A 21,268-nucleotide genomic window follows, 5' to 3' on the forward strand; every position below is an offset into this window, starting at 1 on the left:
AACCCAAACACTCAAGGAAGCTCACAAAATTGTTCAAGAGGTCTTAAGGGTCCAAGGCATAGCTCAAGCCCTATTTTGTGGCCCAAAAATAACTACCTCTTTCAACATCCGATCCATCCGTAAAACATGAGCTGATTCCACTATTACCTCCAATTGCCCTTTCTGAACCTGCATAAACGACCATGGTGTTCTCTTCCTCACAATCTACGCCTTCTGCATAATCTGTATTTAAGGAATCTCACATCTGTGGAAACATCTACGGGGCCTCCTCCTCAACATTTTCATTCTGCCCCCCATCACCACCCCTCTTTTACAGTGTCCTCCTCACCCCCCAATTGACCGTCTACTCTTGATTTTTCAACTACACAATCATTGGCCTCGTATTTCAATTAAACCAGGCAAATCTCTGCCTACTTCCTCGTATCCCCTTCATTTGAACCAATTTCCAACGTTTTTTCTACAGAGAAACCCTTAAATCAGCCTCCACCATTATCGCCACATCAGTCATATTAACTTCACACTTTCGTCTGACTTTAATATAACAGGAGGTACCTTATAATTTTCGGAACTCTTTAAAAGAACTTCACAACTATATCACTATGCGAGCAACTCAAATTACATCTTCTAATTATTTCATCAATCAACTCATCAAAACTAACCTCTGTGCTCACAGCAATTGGTAGAGCTTCTTTGCTCTTCCCATCCCTGCAAACTATGTGCTTTCTCCACCCACTCACCAAAATTTCAACACCCAAAACAACTTGTCCCATGTGTAATAATAGCCATTACCTGTAATGCAAGAAAAAAAATTCTTAAATGCTGTACTAAGGTTCAAATATTTTAAAAAGAATCTGCACTTGCTTATATGGTCTGCTTATCGCTTAAGTGATCATGGTTATTTATACTGGATCGCTTTAACGATCTTATGCCATTTACTGATTGCTTAAGCGATCTGCTCTTATACACCAGACTTTTACCAGATTCTTGCGATCTATCTGCTGCATACCTGATCGTTTAGCGATTATCTGCTGCATTACCAGACGTACCAGATCGCTTAAGTGATATACCATATCGCTTAAGCGATCCATCATACCCGAACACCATTTTTAGTCATCTCCCACCACATCGATCCATCAACCCAGAACCATACCCAGAACAAATTTTCAACAAATTTCACTCCTTTCAACTTGCATTACATCAAACACAACCCAACAACCTAAACAACTAAATCAAAATCATAACCCAAACCCCATCCATTATTAAATCTTGTAAATCAAATATAAAATATAAAAAGGACATACACTTAGAGAAATGTCAGGAGGAGGATCTTGGGCGGAGAAGATGTTAATGGTGAGGAGAATAAGTGTTAATGGCAGAGGAACAAGAAGTATAGAGGATGAGGAATAAGAAGATGCAGAGGAAGGAGGAAGAAGAAGAAGTTGCAGATGAAGAAAGATGTGACAAGCTAAGAAGAAGAGAAGAAATGCATAGGTAGATGCGTTAATGGCGGGAATGTGGTTTGTTTTGCAACAATTTCGGTTTGTGGAATATAGTATAATTTGAAAAGATTAATAATACTTCAATAATCCTAATTAAGCACAATTACCCTTATCATAATATGACTATTTAGTTACACACTTTAAAACTTGTAGTCTTTTAATTAAATGCAAACTTGAGATATCCTTTGAGTAATCTGCCCTTGTAGTTGTGGCTACGGCTTTTGAACTTTAAAAACCGATCGAAATTTTTCTCCCCGAAATTTGAACTTCAAAATTGCCCATCTCTTAATATTCCTCCCAGAAGGGGTGGGCATAATCGGGTTGGTGGTCAACCCGTTCAATTTTCGGTCTATCAGGCCATCGGGATGGGGTCACCACTTCACCCCATTACGTTTCTTCAATTTATTCTCTAATTACTTATCATTACAATTTCAACACCTCCGCACTAAATAAAAGCTTTTTCTCACTAACAATCTGTACCTCTATAAAGAAATCATTATATTTTACGTTTTAGTTCAAATATTACTAATAAATTTTATTATTATTCAAATTTATTTTGTAATGAATTTGGAAAAAAAAGAAGAAATAATTCTTTTTACCATTGTTAGAAGTGTTAATCAAGAACATTGGACAAGGATGGGCCCAATTTGAAGAAAAATAAAAGGAAAATCTATTGATGTTCTATAATAATATTGTGACTAAAAACTCCCTTTTATGCCCGTATCAGAAATTCCAATGCCCTGGACAATTTCAAATATTACAGATTTATCCTGCATTTATAGACCCACATACCCAAATTGCGCACACCCAACCCTAAATTCCCGTCCGCCGCCGCTGAACTCCCCATCTTCTGCCGCTCGACACTTAAAGTTCCGACGTGCAGCTCCGGTCTTCTTGGTGTCCGACGTTACTATTCTCTTGTCCTTGCGAAATTAACGATCTCTGGCCGGCTTGATAGTTGAAGACTTGAAGCTCTTTTCGATTTATCTCTTTCAGGAGCATGCAGAAACCGCAAGGCGCAAGCTCGGTAGTCGATACCCTTTCCCAATGTGATTACACCCTATTTCTCCTCTATAATGCAATTTTCGTATGGTTAGTGGGTATTTCAAGCTGAGTTACTGGTTAGGAAGTTGACTGTGTGATTGGCATATGCATTTGAGGATCAGACAACGGAAGGCTATGGCCTTTTTTTTTTTTTTTTCTTTTTTTCTGCGTTGTGTTATGAAAACAATCAAAATAAATTTTTGATGTGGCAACTGGCAAGTTTTAGAATATCATTAATGTTTTACATAATACTCGATGTATAGATTTTTAATACACATTCATTTCGTAGGATAATGTTTTGTGCGTTTTACAAACTGTTTTGGTGGGGGAGATGAGCTGGTTTTGAAGCTATTCATTTTGGGTGTTTGGAGCATTTTTTTAGGCATTTTTGGATGTTTATTGATGGTTTTTAAAAGTTATGGGGCTGATTTTTGCGTAGATTTATGGACTGCTGACCAACAATTTAAGTGCAGGTTTTTTGGCTATTAGTTGTGGGTGTTTGGGAGAACTTTTTTAGGCAAATTTGTGGTGTTCGAAGCTTCATTTTAACCAAGGTATGGAGCATTTGTGTAGTTTTACAAGCTGTTATGTGGGGATGAGCTAGTTTATAGCTATTCATTGGTGTTTTTGGAACATATTTTTTGGCATTTTTTTTATGTTTATTGGTGGTTTTAAGCAAGTTATGGGCTGATTTTTGTGCTGATTTTAGGACTGCTACCAACAATTTATGTGCAGGTTTTGGGCTATTAGTTGTGGGTGTTTGGAGCAGCCTTTTTAGGCAAATTTGGGGGTGTTCGGAGCAGCCTTTTTAGGCAAATTATTGGGTGTTCGAAGCTGCTTTTTACCAAGGTATGGGGCTGATTTGTGCAGTTTTACAAGCTGTTTTGTGGGGGTGATGAGCTAGTTTAGAGCTATTCATTGTGGGTGTTTGGAGCATTTTTTTAGGCATTTTTTTGGATGTTTATTGGTGGTTTTTTAAGCAGTCATCCCTGAAGTGGGGCGGGGGCGGAGAATGGGGTCCCCGGCCCTGCTTCACGCCATATCTATTGTGGGTATATTTGCGTAGTGTAAAATTGTTCTTTGTTTTTTTGATAAGAGGATTTTACAATATACTGTTCAAGTCTCAGAGAAAGGCTCTTTGCTGAAGTGTAATTATTGAACTTGGTTCTAGGGTTTGTTTACTGGAAACTGAGAGACGAGGAATGGGAAAAGACGGAAGAAATGAGAGGAGAGATAGAAGAAAGTTTGATAAGAAGAATACAAGATCTAAGAAGAACACTCCTTTTTTGTTGATCTAGTGATCACCCACGCTCTTGAATGGCCTTCTCTTACTGTTGAGTGGCTGCCTGACAGAGAGGAGCCACCTGGCAAAGACTATTCTTTTCAAAGATGATCTTAGGAACCCACACTTCCGAAATGAGCCCAATTATCTTATGCTTGCCAGGTCCAGCTTCCTCTTGATGATTCTGAAAATGATGCCCGCCATTATATGATACCGCCTCTATTTTGGTGGTTTTGGATGTGCTAATGGCAAAGTTCAAATTATCAGCAATTAACCATGATGGAGAGGTTAATCGGCTCGTTATATGCCTCAAAACCCTTTTATTATTGCAACCAAGACTGTTAGTGCCGAAGTCTATTTCTTTGATTAAGCAAACACCCATCTAAGCCTCCTCTGGATGGTGCATTAGTCCTGATTTAAGGCTCAAGGCCACACACTGAAGGTTACGTTTATCTTGGAGCAAGTTCAAGCAGGGTCATTTGCTCAGTGGTTCTGATGATGCCCAAATATGTTTGTGGATATTAATGCAACTCCTAAAAATAAGCCCTTGAGGCTACACAGATTTTTAAGGTACTCTCTGCATCTATAGTGATTTGTCATTTTGTACAATCAGAGTTGATGAAAGACACTTGTAGTTGATATCTTGTAGCAAAAACTAGATATAAGAAGCAAACTTATTTTAGCATTTCATAGTTCAATAATGCTCCTGACACTGAAAACCAGATATATATACTCTAATCAACTATAGACACTTTACTAAATGTGTTTCTGCTAGTATTGTTGGTGTTTGGATATTGACATTTTTTGCGCTAAAATAGGTTCACGAAGGTGTTGTGAAGATGTAGCATGGCATCTGAGACATGAATACTATTTGGTTCTGTTGGGGATGATCAATACCTTCTTTATGGGATCACGGACACCATCATTCAGCAAGCCTGTCCAATCTGTTGTTGCTCACCAGATGAGTGGGTATCTGGTGCATGTGCTTTAATTCTCATGAAGAAACGCATGCACATGTACACACATAACACAGACTTTAAATGTTTCTGGTTTGACTACCAATGAATTAGATACTATTTGCACAACTATTTCCGTCTTAAAGCTGTCTCCAACTTACATCTTGTAGAGTCAGCCCCACCTATATTGATTGCTGCAATTTCAAAGCTTGTGGTTTAGGGCCTTCAACCCCCAAACACCCCCCCTGCCCCTTTTTTTTTTTTTTTTTTTTTTTTTTTTTTTTTTTATGTAATGATTGATATTGAATGTATATACTTTAGACTTATATGTCAGTTATTTAGCTCTCGTTCTAGAATGATCTACCCTTAGCCTTTTGAGACCAAGCTCTTCTGTAAGAATTGAAACGTGTACTTGGATCTATCAATCTGATTTTATGTATTTATGTTGTCTGCCTTTAGAGCCAAATCTTTTTTAATGTAATTACTGTCTTCTCTGCTATTGTTTTGAAATAAGGTTTCATGTTATTTATGCATTTGACATGGTTATGATCTTAAAAATCTTTTGTTAGGTGCTGCCTAGCATTTAATCCATTTAATGAGTGGATTTTAGCAACGGGGTCCTGATAAGACGGTTAAGTTATTTGATCTGCGCAAAATTAGTACTGCACTCCACACATTTGATAGTCACAATAAGAATTCTCCTGAGCATGATGATGTTTTTCTTTTGGGACATTTCTATGAGTATTTCTTGGATCCTTAAAATTCTACTTCTTTCAAGTGAATATCTTATTTCTTGTATTTATGCATATGCACTTTCAACCAAAAGAAACTAAGTCTGATATTTTGATCTTTTTTGGCTGCAATGTACACACAGGGAAGAGGTTTTTCAAGTTGGGTGGAATCCAAAAAATGAGACTATCTTAGCTTCTTGTTTGCTCTTGGTAGAAGCTTATGGTTTGGGACCTCAGCAGGTTTGTACATAAAATCCCAATTATTCAATTTGTGATTTCTGAGTATACTTTTTCATTCTTCTACATGAAGCATTTCTGAAGAAATCCATATGTTTTTTCGTCTAAGAGATTGCTGTAGTAAAATTATCTGACTCCGTACGACGCTCATGGAACCACTGCGACAGTGTCCTTTGGATTGCATCAAAAAGTGCAACTATTAGAAATTCTCTTTCAATTAATAACTTCAAATTTATGGACTCGGCTATGTTCGTGGTCATGACATCAAACCTTCTTCCAGGAAAGTAAGCTCTACTCCATCGCTCCAAACCAACATCATGCTCAAGATACTTAGCAACTCTATCATCCTTGATTCGGATTTGCAGGAAGTGCTCCTCGAACGCATCAACCCGATAAGCTTTTGCTGCCATGTAGTATGTCTGAAGGAGGCTAGCACACTTAAACTTTTGTTTTATGTTCTCACCCAGGTGCCTCATACAGAATCCGTGATGTGCTTGACGGTAAATAGTGGCAATCCCCTTCTTTATAGAGTTGTGCCTTTCGGATATTATGCACAACTCATCCGTGCTAGGCACTATCGTCTGTAACTGCTGAAAAAACCAAGTCCACGACTCGTCATTCTCAGAGTCAACCACACACCATGTAACAGGATATGTGTGATTCTCGCTGTCCTGTGTAGTGACCACCAACAATGTACCTCCATACTTTCCCATTAGAAAGCAACCATCAACAGCCAACACCTTTCTCATGTTTACAAAACCCCTTATAGCAGAACCATAAGCAATAAAAAAATATTTAAACATCATATTCCTGTCCCACTTCAAAGCCATCTTGCTACCTTGGTTTATCAACTCAAGCATATAACGGTACGCTTCTAATACTGCGTACTCGTGCTCCAGCGTGCCCCTAACAAAATCTTGTGCATGTTGTCTCCCTTTCCAGCATTTCCAGTAACTAACAGCACATCCCAACTCTGTGCGCACAAGTCTCTGAATGTCTTTAGGAGATGGACCTTTCCCTTCAACAAACCGACTTTTGACAAATTGTCCAATAACATCAGTGGATGCTTGTCGATGCTCACCTGAAATATGTCCCAAACCACAAGTGTGCTCACGGATATATGTGCTAAGCATAAATTTTTCCGACTCCGCCAACCTTCTACAATAAATCCGCCACTTGCACTTTCGGTCACAACATGCAACCGTCACAGCCAATGAATTTGACTTTTTGGTGATGAACTCAAAATTAACTCTCACGGCAACAAGTTTTANCACCCATGTGTTGCACCAGGTTGTCACCAAACAACCTTGACAAGTGAGATCAGTCACTGCCTTTCGACAGGGTCGTTCAACACTATGATAGCCTTACCGTATTATCTGTGCCCTTACTTCAGAATAATACTGGGGCTACGGACGTTTCTAGAATGGCCACCATATGTGCTCATAGGGTTCTCACTATCAAGATTTGAAACACTTGATACCCTTGTCACGGTTCTACCATTCTAAGGACATATATCAATACATATTGCAATAATAATGATTTGCGCTATATAGAATAAAATGCCTTTTATTGATTAATGAACATTATTACAAAGAGTCAATTCTACAATAATTGATTGGCTCTAGGGCATCTACTCTAATAGTAGCACCAAAGATAATATTATCAACATCTATTCGAACTACCAAAATATCATGCTTATGCCTTTTTGTAAACAAGGTAGTATCCACCTTTCCTTTTAAAAAACCATTTTGAGAAAAAAAACTACTCAATCATACAAAGCTATAAGAGTTTGCTTTAAACCATAAAGTGCTTTTGAGAGTTTAAAAACATGTTTGGGAAAATCGGGGTTTTCAAATCCAGGTGGTTGTTTCACATAAACCTCTTCTAGAATAAAACCATTTAGAAATGCACTTTTAACATCCATTTGAAATTTTTTGAAATTTAAAAGGCATGCATAATCAAGTAACATTCAATAGCTTCTAATCTAGCAATGGGGGCATAGCTTTCATCGAAATCAATACCTTCCTCTTGAGAGTAGCCTTAAACAACTAACCTTGTTTTGTTTCTTACCACAATACCTTGCTCATCCACCTTGTTCCGGAATACCCCTTTGGTGCCAATGATTTGATGGTCTTTTGGTCTAGGAACAAGTTCCCATACTTTGCTTCTCTCAAATTGATTTAGCTCCTCTTGCATTGCATGAACCCAATTTTCATCATTAAGTGCTTCATCCACTTTCTTAAGTTCATCTTGAGACAAGAATGCTATGAATTGGCATGTGTTGCTCATTGATGCCCTTGTTTTTCCTCTTTGAGTAAGATCACCAATGATTTGTGCATCTTTTACTTTATCTCTTCCTTTTGGAAAAGATATCTCCCTTTTTCCTTGAGGTTTTATAAAGGTGTTATCTTCGTTTTCAACCTCTTCTTGATGTTCTTCTTCTTTGTTTGATTTGATGGAGATGCTTCATCATTGATCTCTAGTTCTTTCATCATCTCATCAATCTCTTTTTCATTATTATTTCCTGCATTTTTAAAAGAAGATTCATCAAATAACACATGTATAGATTCTTCAACTAAGAGAGTTCTTTTGTTGAAAACTCTATACGCTTTTGAATGTGAAGAATAACCAAGGAAAATCGCTTCAACCATTTAGCGTTGAATTTTCCAAGGTTATCCTTACCATTATTAAGCACAAAGCATTTACAACCAAAGGGATGAAAGTATACAATATTTGGCTTTTTCCCTTTGAATAACTCATAGGGAGTTTTCTTGAGGATTGGCCTAATCATGGCTCTATTAATGATATAGCAAGAAGTATTAACCACTTTGGCCCAAAAATATCTAGGTATGTCATGCTCATACAACATGGTCCTAACCATTTGCTACCAAAACTCTATTTCTCCTCTTAACAACTCCATTTTGTTGAGGAGTCCTAGGTGCTAAGGCTGCTGAGAAATTATGCTCAATGCCATGCTCATTGCAATATGATTCAAACAATGTGTTTTTAAACTCTTTTCCATGGTCACTTCTAACGCATGTAATTGCATAGCCAAATTGATTTTGCAATTTCCTAATCAATGAAAAGAATGATTTGAACGCATCATTTTGTTAGTCGCTGGTGGGGTTTGCACAGTAGAAATAAAAATAAAAATCCCTAAATAGCAACATGAACCCAAGAAAAACTTATACCTGAATTACGTCGTTTTGTATAAAAATAATTTAGAATTATACCTGCGTTTGGAGGCTCCTTCTAAAGATGGAATTCGCTCCTACTCTAAGCCAAGAGTGCACTTTCGAAGTCCATGTGAAGACGGGATGTTGATTGACTTGCAGTCTCAAGTGCTAACAAGACACATAAGCAAAAAGGATCCATAATTTTTCTTCAAGAAAAATTCTCTTCTCCACCAAGAGAAAAATGTGAGAGACAGATAGAGAAGGCTGGCTAGGGTTTCTTTTAAAAGAATAATCATCATTTTAATTATTATTTTTTTTAGTTACACTTAAATAGTGCACACTAAAACCCTAATCTAATATGGAATAACAATCTACTCATTCCATATTTAGATTAGCTTTATTCCATTACCAACCAAAGCATTTATATTCAAATTTAAAAATTAAATTTGAATTTCATATTATCAAAATCAATATTAATAGATATTAATATTAAATAATATGTTTTATATATAAATATAAATATATATACATTAATATATGTATATACTTATATCTATATATATATATATATATATAATTGCACTGTGAGATTACCAAAATGCCCTTTCATCATAAATGACGAAAATGCCCCTCTCACTTATCCATCCTTAATCTGTCTTCTATGTGTGTGACCCGAAGGCTCCTTATCATATCAGCAGTGAGTAGTCTCGCACTTAACATCAGTCAATCGTCTCACTAAACACAGACCAAGATTGGCCTCTAGCAAGGCATTATGGCCATCTGATAGGTTCAGATTCAACGATAGCTTACCTATCAATGATATGTTATTGTGCAATTCAATCCTTTCATCGTTAATTATCTCATTAAGGTCGAGGCATATAAGTAGTGTCAACCTCGGATGTCCTTGATATCTCGGTATTCAGATATTGGACCAATGACCAGAATAAATTGGATTGAGCTACAACTCAATCCCACTATGGCCATAGATTTAATGTCATTGTCATCTACTGAATTATTCAGCAAGATAATTTCTCCTATAATCGAATACACTTCTTGATGCAACCAATCACTATCGTTCTGATAGTCTTGAATAAAACTACGTTAGGCTAGCATCAAACTACACCAATTGTTGCACAAGACGCTCTAGTGATTTCAAGTCTAAGGATCACATGCACCACCATCCGTTAGAGGATTTATTCCATAGACATTGGGGTTACCATCCATATGGAATCCTTTGGTGGGTCTGTCCCGTGAACTTGTCTATAGCAAGCACCCATGTGTTGTACCAGGTTGTCACCAGACAACCTTGACAAGTGAGATCAATCACTATCTTTTGACAAGGTCGTTCAACACTATGATAGCCTTACCGTATTATCTGTGCCCTTAGTTAGAATAATACTGAGGCTACAGACGTTTCTAAAATGGCTACCATATGTGCTTATAGGGTTCTCACTATCGAGATTTGAAGCATTCGATACCCTCGTTACGATTCTACCGTTCTAAGGACATACATTATAACATACATTAAATATGAAATACATAATGTAGAAAGTTCCTTTTATTAATTATAAACATTATTACAAGAGTCATCATTTACAAAGTTGATTGGCTCTAGGGCACCGACTCTAACACATTTTTGTGTGCAAGAAACAATACCCGTGTAAAACGAGAGTAATCATCAACAATCACAAAACAATAATGCTTACCTCCTAGATAGTTGTCCTTGTGGGACCACACAAATCCATATGCAACAATTGTAAAGGTTTAGAGGTTGAAACAACATTCTTGGATTTAAAATAAACATGAGTTTGTTTGCCTTTAGCACATGCATCACAAATATGATCTCTTTTGAAAACAAGCTTAGGCAAACCATGTACTAAATCCTTTTTAGAAATTTTTGCAATGACATCCATGCTTACATGACCTAATCTTCTATTCCAAAGCCAAGCCAACTATCTTCATCGTTTGTGGACACAATGTTGGAGTAGGTGCCCTAGAGCCAATCAATTATTGCGGAATTGACTCTTTGTAATAATGTTTATTAATCAATAAAAGGCATTATCTACTATATCATGTAAATCATAGTTGCATGTATTAATATATGTCCTTAGGATGGTAGAACTGTGATGAGGGTATCAAGTGTTTCAAATCTTGATAGTGAGAACCCTATGAGCACATATGGTGGCCATTCTAGAAATGTCTGTAGCCCTAGTATTATTCTGACCAAGGACACAGATAATATGGTAAGTCTATCATAGTGTTGAACGACCCTGTCGAAAGGCAGTGACTGATCTCACTTGTCAAGGTTGTTTGCCAACAACTTGGTGTAACACATGGGTGCTTGCTATAGGCAAGTTCATTAGACTAACCTACCAGAGGATTCCATATAGATGGTTGATAAGAGCTTAAATGTTGATATTTTTTTAGTGATTTAATTGGTTTATTTATGGAAAAATGTGCTTAAAGTGTGGAATTTGGATTATTTCTTTCATAAATACCATTTATGGGATCATTGTTGCACTTTAAGTGTTTTCAGGCTCAAACAGGTTGTTGAAGGGAAAAGAATGATATCGATAGGATTCACGACGCGTAGGAACAAACGGCACAAGAATTAGGATCGAAATGAGGGAGTTGTGGTACGTCGAAGATGTTACGGAAAATCTGGAAATTCTTCATCATGAGTATGCCTCGATGTTTCTATCATAACTTGAGCTGTACAAGTCTGAATTTGACGATTCTGGTGGCGTTGGAAAGCTTATTCAAAGATATACAATGTTCATGTTGATTACTTCATCTAATTCTGAAGTTTACAGATGCTTTGGATAGAAGGAACGATCACCGCGGTGATCATTCTTACCACCGCAGCGATGGGTCACGGGTTTGTGTTAATTCATTACCCTAATCCGAATCTGAATGGGCTAAGTTTTCTAATATTTTTCCTAAGCATGACCAGAACCCTAGGGATATAAAAGAGAGTCTTTAAGAAGTTAAAATGGGGACTTTTGGGAGAAGAAGAAGACGGCTACCAATTTGGAGATCGGGATCCTGAAAGCTCTCATTCACCGATTAGAGAAGTTTATCTTTTTCTTAAATTGATGTCATTAATGAGAATGATGGGTTTTGTTATTTTCATTATGAACTAACTTTCTTGTCTAGGGCTAAGATGTAGCCCGATTTATGAATATGTGTTGACTTGAATTGTTGTTAATTCTTATTGTGTTTATAATTCTAAGTTTTATTACTGTGCATAATGCTTTCAATTCTCAAGGGCCCGAGGGTTGAATGATTTCAAGGGTTAGGTTGAGATCGAGAGATGAAACCTGATTTGTCTTAGGTAATAAAACCATAGATTGAGCGAACGCTAGAGATAGGTTACCGCGATCTGTGAGGCTCCGGTAAATTCCATAGAGCTTAATGATCTCTTAGCTCCTAAATCCAATTTAGAGATATCTTGGGTTGTTGTTTAAGGGTTAATTTGCTAATTGCTCGAGAGAGAGTTAGTGGAATAATAGGGGATTTGGCTTTTAGAATACACTTGATTAGGTTAACAACAAATGTCAATGCATAGGATTAAATTGGTGTGAAATCTATGCCCTAGGTTTAGTCATATTGATTTTCACTTCAAAGTGTTTACAAATTCTGCCTTTATTTAGTACTTAGTTTTTAGTTTATTTACTTTTTCATTAAATTCATTCTTAAACTTCAGTTTAATCAAATAGCAATAGAGTATAATAGTTTGGTACTTGGTAGGTAGTTCCCTTGGGATTCGACACTCGTTTACTCGAGTTTTACTACTTGCACGATTTCGTACACTTGCGAATAGCCTGTCAATGGTAACCCCAGTGTCTATGGAACAAATCCTCTAACGAATGGTGGTGCATGTGATCCTTAGACTTGAGATCATTGGAGCGCCTTGTACACCGATTGGTGTAGTTTGACACTAGCCCAACGCAGTTCTATTCAGAACTGTCAATATGGTAGTGATTGACTGCATCAAGGAGTGTATCAAGACTATGGTGGATCTACAGAGGATTCATCACTCTCGGGTATGGGAGAAGTTATCTCACGGCGCAATTTAGTTAATGACAATGACAATAAATCTGTGATCACAGTGGGATTGAGTTGTTGCTCGATTTAATTTATTGTTCCGGTCATTGGTCTAGTAACTGAATACAAATATATCAAGGATAACTAAGGTTGACACTATTTCTATACCTCAGTCTCGATGAGATAATAGATGATGAAAGGATTTGATTGCACGGTAACCATATCGTTGACAGGTAGCTATTTTGTTGAATTTGAATCTATCAGGTGGCCATGATGCCTTGCTAGGGGCCAATCTTGGTCTGGGTGTAGTGAGACGATTGATTGGTGTCAATTACGATACTACTCACTGTCGGTATGATGAGGAGCCTATGGGTCACACACTAAAGAGACAGTTTAAAGATGATTAAGTATGGAAGGGTATTTTCATCTTTTGGATGAAAGAGCATATTGGTAATTTTTCTATGTAATTAAATTTACTAAGGTTGTAGCCTGTGTCCAATTTTATTGGAATAATTTAGCAAAATTACGAGTTTAATTATTGAAGTTAATATTAATATTTACTAAATAATTAAACAGGGACCTATGTGCGATTCCACCTAAGTTTGGGTTGTTGCTAAACTTTGGGGGTGGAATTGATATTATGATTTTCTATATAAAGAAAATCAAAATAGGTTTTCATTGTAGATTCGTTCATTTTTGTTTCAGCCATGGAGTGAAAGAAAATTTGAGAGAAAATTTTCTTCTCTTCTCTTCTTCACTTCATCCTTCCAAACCTTGAATCCTTAAAGCCAAGGATTGGTTCTAGCAAAACTAATCTCTGGTCTTTGTTGTACTATCTTCATGTAGATGACGTGAGTTCGATCCTATACTTGGATACGTAGTGAGATCGCGTTCAGAGATATTGACGGAGCCTCCAAATGTTGGTATGATCTAATCCTTGTTTGTTTTCCGCTGCGTTTAACGCCATCAGTTTACTTACACACAAGATAAAGATCTTTGGATGCAATGCTACACAAATCAACAACATAAATATTTGAATGTCTAGAACCTATGAATGCAGGCTATCTGTGCAATAATTAGCAACTTCACAACACATGGATTGAAAAACAACTTTAAAGCCTTTGTCACTTAATTGACTAATGCTTAACAAGTTGTGCTTTAATCCATCAACAAGCAACACATCATAAATAGATAGAGACTTGTTACCGATAGAACCAAAACTAAGGTTAAGTAAATAGCATGCGCAACCCTGTCAAAAATCTATGAATAAAACGGGCAAAAATACCGCATAAGCCAGATACCCTATTTTACTCATTTAGGACTATTTTTGGGTTTTATTTGTGGTATAATCAATACAGAGGTTAGGTATATAGCATGCTTGATCCTATTGAAAATCTGTGGATAAAACTAGCAAAATACAGCATAAGCCAGATACCCTATTTTACTCATTTTTTCAATCGGTAATGATCTCTATTGTGGGTGAATCAAGAACTATTTTTGGAGCGTTTTCATTTCAATCTAATCAATACTGAGGTTAGGTAAGTGGCATGCTCGATCCTATCAAAAATCTATGAATAAGACGAGCAAAAAGCCACATAGGCTCGATATCTTGTTTTACTCAGTTTTTCAGTCAGTAATGGATCTTGATTGTGGGTGAATCGAGGACTATTCTTTGAGCGTTTTCTTTGCCATCTAATCAAAACTGAGGTTAGGTAAACAACATGCTTGACCCTATCCCAAATCTGATGATAAAATGAGCAAACAAACCGCATAGGCCTGATACTCTATTTTACTTAGTTTTTTAGTCGGTAATGGATCTTGATTGTGGGTGAATCAAGGAATATTTTTTGAGCATTTTCCCTTTCATATAATCAATATTGAGGTTAGGAAAATGACATGATTGATCTTGTCAAAAATTAGTTTATAAAACGAGCAAAAAGCAGCATAAGTCTAATATCTCGTTTTACTTAGTTTTTTAGTCAGTAATGGATCTCGATTGTGGATGAATCAAGGACTATTTTTCAGCATTTTATATTCTTTTTAAACAATATGAGGTTAGGTAAATGACATGCTTGATCTTATCAATAATTTGTGGACAAAACAAGCAAAAAGCCACATAGGCCTGATACCTTGTTTTACTTAGGTTTTCAACGAGTAACGGATCTCGATTATGGGTGAATCGAGGACTATTTTTGGAGCGTTTTCCTTTTTGTATAATCAATACCAAGGTTAGATAAATGACATGCTCGATCCTGTCAAAAATCTGTGGATAAACAACCAAGAAGCCATATAGGCCTGATGCCTCATTTTAGTCTGTTTTTAAGCCAGTAATGGATCTCAATTGTGGGTGAATCGAGGACTATTTTTTGAGTATTTTATTTTTCATATAATCAATACTTAGGTTAGGTAAATGGGATGCTCAATCCTATCAAAAATCTGTTTATAAAATGAGCAAAAAGCTGCATAGGTCCGATACCCCGTTTTACTTAGTTTTTTTAGCAAGTATTGGATCTCGATTGTGGGTGAATCGAGGACTATTTTTGGAGTGTTTTCATTTTCGTCTAATCAATACTGAGGTTAGTAAGTTGCATGCTTGATCTTGTCAAAAATCTGTGGATAAAATCAGCAAAAAGCTGTATAGGCCCGATACCTCGTTTTACTCAATTTTTCAACAGTAATTGATATCGATTGTGGGTGATTTGAGGACTTTTTTTTTTGAGTGTTTCTCTTTATTCTAATCAATAATGAGGTTAGATAAATGGAATGCTTGATCCTGTTGAAAATTTATGGATAAAACGAGCAAAAAGCTGTATAGGCTTGATACCTTGTTTTACTCAGTTTTTCAGCTGGTAATGGATCTCGATTGTGGGTGAATCGATGACTATTTTTGGAACATTTTCTTTTTCATCAAATCAATACGAATATTAGGCAAGCACCATGCTTAAGCCTACCAAAAATCTACTGATAAAATGAGCAAAAAACTGCATAGGTGTAATACCCTGTTTTACTTCGTTTTTCAGCCAATAATGGATCTCGATTGTGGGTGAATCGAGGACTATTTCTTGAGCGTTTTCTTTTCCGTCTAATAAATACTATAGTTAGCTAAATGGCATACTTGATCCTATCAAAAATCTGTGGATAAAATGAGCAAAAAGCCACATAAGCTTGATACCCCGTTTTACTTAGTTTTTTAGCCAGTAATGGATCTCGATTGTGGGTGAATCAAGGACTATTTTTTGACTGTTTTCATTTTTTTTCTAATTGGTACCAAGGTTGGGTAACTAGAATGCTCTAGCCTATAAAAAATATGTGGATAAAATGAGTAAAAAATAGTCCTTGATTCACCCACAATCGAGATCTATTACTGGCTAAAAATTGAGTAAAATGGGATATCAGGCCTATGTGGCTTTTTGCTTGTTTTATCATCAGGTTTTTGACGAGATCAACCCTACTTTTTACCTAACCTCAGTATTGATTAGACAGAAAATAAAATGCTCAAAAACTAGTCTTCGATTCACCCAAAATCAAGATCCATTACTAGCAAAAAACTGAGTAAAATGAGGTAACGGGCCTATGCGGCTTCTGTCTGGTTTTATCATCAGGTGATATGAATTTCTACAAACTCAATCCATATATTACCCTAAAACAACCACTTTTAACTCAATCTAGGCTAAGTTTTCATACAAGTCCTTATGACTATTCGGTTATCACCCTTCATGCACTTTCACAACCATCAAATGATTAAAAACAACTCCTTTCAACAAGTTCCAGTCAATCACCAAATCATTTATGTTCAAATGCACACAAATGGAATCATACACAACAAGCAAAACAAAATCCGGAAAATGAGTCTATTAGAAACTAAGGAATACAACTTACATAAGAGATGACCAAGGACTCAATCAAGCCTAAAGGAAACTCCACCAGCTTGAAAGAAACTCCACCACCAAGTTTGGCCGAACTTGGGTAAAGGAAACAAGAGAAAACCCTTTCTCAAGACAAGTCACTATTCATTAATATTCAAAGTCTCCTTTTACAAAATGATCAAGTGGCCTTTATATAGGCTTTACAAAAATTAGGGATTTACCCTAGCAAATAATACACAATGATAACATTAAAATATTACATTCAAATACTTAAACAAAAGTCCACCACACATGTTCAAAATAAGCCATATCCATTTAATGACCAAGTGGGCAACTTTCCCCTAATTTAAGGACCCTTGTCCTTAACAACAATTTTTAGGGTTTTGCCTCCAAAATTTGAATCAAATGACACCCAAAACTTGGGCTTGGGCCAATGGAACTTGCTCCCACTTCTTGAACACGTCCTAGGCCATAAAATTGGGCTTGAGCCGTGCCTTGGAACCTTAGGACCTCTTGGACAATTTTGTGAACTTCCTTGAGTGCTTGGGATGCTTGGGCCGAATGTTGATCATCATGTTGCCCTTGAGTCTTCAATGAAATCCCTAGCAATTGTGATTGGCATGATGGGTTAGGATTCTCATCATCAGGTTTTTGATGAGATTGACCTTTCTATTTACCTAACCTTAGTATTGATTAGATGAGCAAAAAACTTTCAAAAACCAGTCCTCGATTCACCCACAATCGAGATATATTATTGGTTGAAAAATTGAGTAAACCAGGGTATTGGGCCTATGCGGTTATTTTCTCATTTTGTCATCAGGCTTTCGACAAGAACAACCCTACTATTTACCTAACCTTAGTATTGTGTAGAAAGAAAAGGAAACACTCAAAACTAGTCCTCGATTCACCCACAATCGAGATCCATTATCGGCTAAAAACTGAGTAAAACGAGGTATGAAGCCTATACAGGTTTTTGCTCGTTTTGTCATCAGGTTTTTAATGGGACCAACCCTGCTGTTTACCTAATTTTAGTATTGATTAGATTGAAGATAAAATGCTAAAAAAACTAGTCCTCGATTCACCCACAATCGAGATCCATCATCAGCTAAAAATCTAAGTAAAACAGGGTATTGGGCCTATGCGTTTTTTTTGCTCATTTTGTCATTAAGTTTGAAATGAGATCAACCCTGCTGTTTACCTAACCTTAGTATTGATTAGACACAAAAGAAAATGCTCTAAAACAAGTCCTCGATTCACCCACAATCGAGATCCATTTTCGGCTGAAAAACTGAGTAAAACGGTGTAGTTTTTGACGAGATCAACTACACTATTAACCTAATCTCAGTATTGATCAGATAGAAAAGAAAATTCTCAAAAACTAGTCTTCGGTTCACCAACAATTGAGATCCATTACCAGCTATAAACTCAGTAAAGCGGGGTATCGGGCCTATGTGGCTTTTTGCTCGTTTTGCCATCAGGTTTTTGACGAGATAGACCCAAATATTTACCTAACAACACTATTGATTAGACAAAAAATAAAAAACTAAAAAAATAGTCCTCCATTCACCCACAATCGAGCTCCATTACCGGTTGAAAAACTGAGTTAAACGGGGTATCGGGGTTATGAGGCTTTTTGCTCGTTTTGTCATCCGTTTATCCACGAGATCGACTCTACTTTTTACCTAACTTGAGTATTGATTAGATGGAAGAGAAAACAATGATAAACTAGTCCTCGATTCACCCACAATCGAGATCGATCATCGACTAAAAAATTGAGTAAAATAGGGTATCAAGCCTATGCGGCTTTTTACTCGTTTTATCATCAAGTTTTCAATAAGATCAACCATGCTGTTTACCTAACCTCAATATTGATCAGATGGAAAAAAAAACACTAAAAAAATAGTCCTCGATTCACCCATAACTGAGATCCATTACCAGCTAAAAACTGAGTAAAACGGGGTATTGGTCCTATGCAGGTTTTTGTTCGTTTTGTCATCAAGTTTTTGATGAGATCAGCCTTGCTATTTACCTAACCTCAGTATTGATTAGATGGAAATGAAAACGCTAAAAAACTAGTTCTCGATTCACCCACAATCGAGATCCATTACCAGTTAAAAACTGAGTAAAACGGGGTATCGGGCCTATGCGGCTTTTGTCTGATTTTATCATCAAGTTTTTGACGAGGTTGACCCTAATTTTTACCTAACCTCAGTATTGATTAGAAAAAAAAAATGCTAAAAAACTAGTTCTCGATTCACCCACATTCGAGATCCATTATCGGTTGAAAAACTAAGTAAAACGGGGTATCGGGCTTATGCGGCTTTGGTCTGGTTTTATCATCAGGTTTCCAACGAGATCAACCTTGCTATTTACCTAACCTTAGTATTGATTCAAAGGAAAAGGAAACGCTAAAAAAATAGTCCTCAATTCAACCACAAACGAGATCTATTATTTGCTAAAAAATTAAGTAAAATCGGGTATTGGGCCTATACGGGTTTTGCAAGTTTTGTCATTAGGTTGTTGACGAGATCAACCCTACTATTTACCTAACCTTAGTATTGAATAGACAGAAAAGGAAACACTAAAAAACTAGTCCTTGATTCAACCACAATCGAGATCCATTATTAGCGTTCTCTTGAGCAAAATGGGGTATTGGGCCTATGGGGCTTTTCGCTCATTTTGTCATTAGGTTATCGATGAGATCGACCCTGATTTTTACCTAACCTCAGTATTTATTAGAGAAAAATAAAAACGCTCAAAAACTATCCTCGATTAACCCATAATCGAGATCCATTATCGACTAAAACCTGAGTCAAACGGGGTATTGAGCCTATGCGGCTTTTTGCTCGTTTTTTAATCAAGTTTTTGATGAGATCAACCTTGCTATTTACCTAACCTCAATTTTTATTAGAAGGAAAAGAAAATTCTCAAAAAATAGTCCTCGATTCACCCACAAACGAGATCCCTTGCGACTAAAATATGAGTTCAACGGGGTACCAGGCCTATGGGGCTTTTTGCTTGTTTTGTCATTCAATTTTTGACTAGATGGACCCTACTATTTACCTAACCTAAGTATTGATTAGACATAAATGAAAACTCTCAAAAACTAGTCCTTGATTCTCCCACAATCGAGATACATTACCAACAAAAAATTGAGTGAAACGGGGTATTGGGCCTATCTGGCTTTTTTCTCATTTTTTCATCAGGTTTTCAATGAGATTGACCTTGCTATTTACCTATCCTCAGTATTGATTAGAAAAAAATGAAAACACTCAAATACTAGTCCTAGATTCACCCACAAATGAGATCCATTACCGGCTCAAAAACTTAGTAAAACGAGGTGTTAGGCCAATGGGGCTTTTTGCTCGTTTTGTCATCATGATTTCGACGAGATCAACCTTGCTATTTACCTAACCTTAGTATTGATCAGAGAGAAATGAAAATGCTCAAAAAATAGTTCTCGATTCACGCACAATCAAGATCTATTATTGGTGGAAAAACTAAATAAAACAGGGTATTGAGCCTATGGGGCTTTCTACTCGTTTTATCAACAGGTTTTTGACATGATCGACCTTGCTATTTACCTAACCTAACTATTGATTAGAACTTAAAAATTTCTCCTAGATTCACCCACAATCGAGATCCATTATCGGCTAAAAAACTGAGTAAACCGGGGTATCAGGCCTATGTGGCTATTTGCTCGTTTTGTTATCAGGTTTTTGACAAGATTGACCTTGTTGTTTATCTAAAAACAATATTGATTAGACAAAAAAAGAAAGTAGAACAAAACGAGCAAAATGCCACATAGGCCCGATACCCCATTTTACTCAGTTTTTCAGTTGATAATGGATCTTGATTGTGGGTGAGTTGAGGGCTTTTTTTTTAGTGTTCCTTTTCTGTATAATCAGTACTGAGGTTAGGAAAATAGCATGACTAATCTCATCAAAAACCTGATGACAAAACGAGCAAAAAGCCACATTGGCTGGATACCCCGTTTTACTCTGTTTTTCATTGGTAATGTATCATGATTGTGCGTGAATTGAGGACTAGATTTTGAGCATTTTCATTTTTTTTTTAATCAATAATAAGGTTAGGTAAATAGTAAGGTCAATTTGGTTGAAAACATGATGACAGCACGAGCAAAAAGCCCCATAGGCCTGATACCTCGATTTACTCAAATTTTCAGTAGGTAATAGATCTTGTTTGTGGGTGAATTAAGGACTGGTTTTTGAGAATTTTATTTTTCCTGTAATCAATACTGAGGTTAGGAAAATAGTAGGGTTGATCTCATCAAAAACCTAATGACAAAACAAGCAAAAAGTCGTATCGGCCTGATACCCCGTTTTACTTGGTTTTTAGCTAGTAATGGATCTCGATCGTGGGTGAATCGAGGAAGTTTTTGAGTGTTTTATTTTATGTCTAATCATTAA

At 36.6% G+C, this 21,268-nt stretch overlaps 1 pseudogene; it reads left to right on the forward strand.

The window, feature by feature from the left end:
* The first annotated feature begins 3,555 nt into the window (after window positions 1–3,555).
* LOC116139410 overlaps window positions 3,556–21,268 on the forward strand; it is a 173,609-nt pseudogene continuing 155,896 nt past the window's right edge.

This window comes from Pistacia vera, unplaced genomic scaffold (assembly GCF_008641045.1).
Source record: "Pistacia vera cultivar Batoury unplaced genomic scaffold, PisVer_v2 Contig350, whole genome shotgun sequence".
NCBI lineage: Eukaryota > Viridiplantae > Streptophyta > Magnoliopsida > Sapindales > Anacardiaceae > Pistacia > Pistacia vera.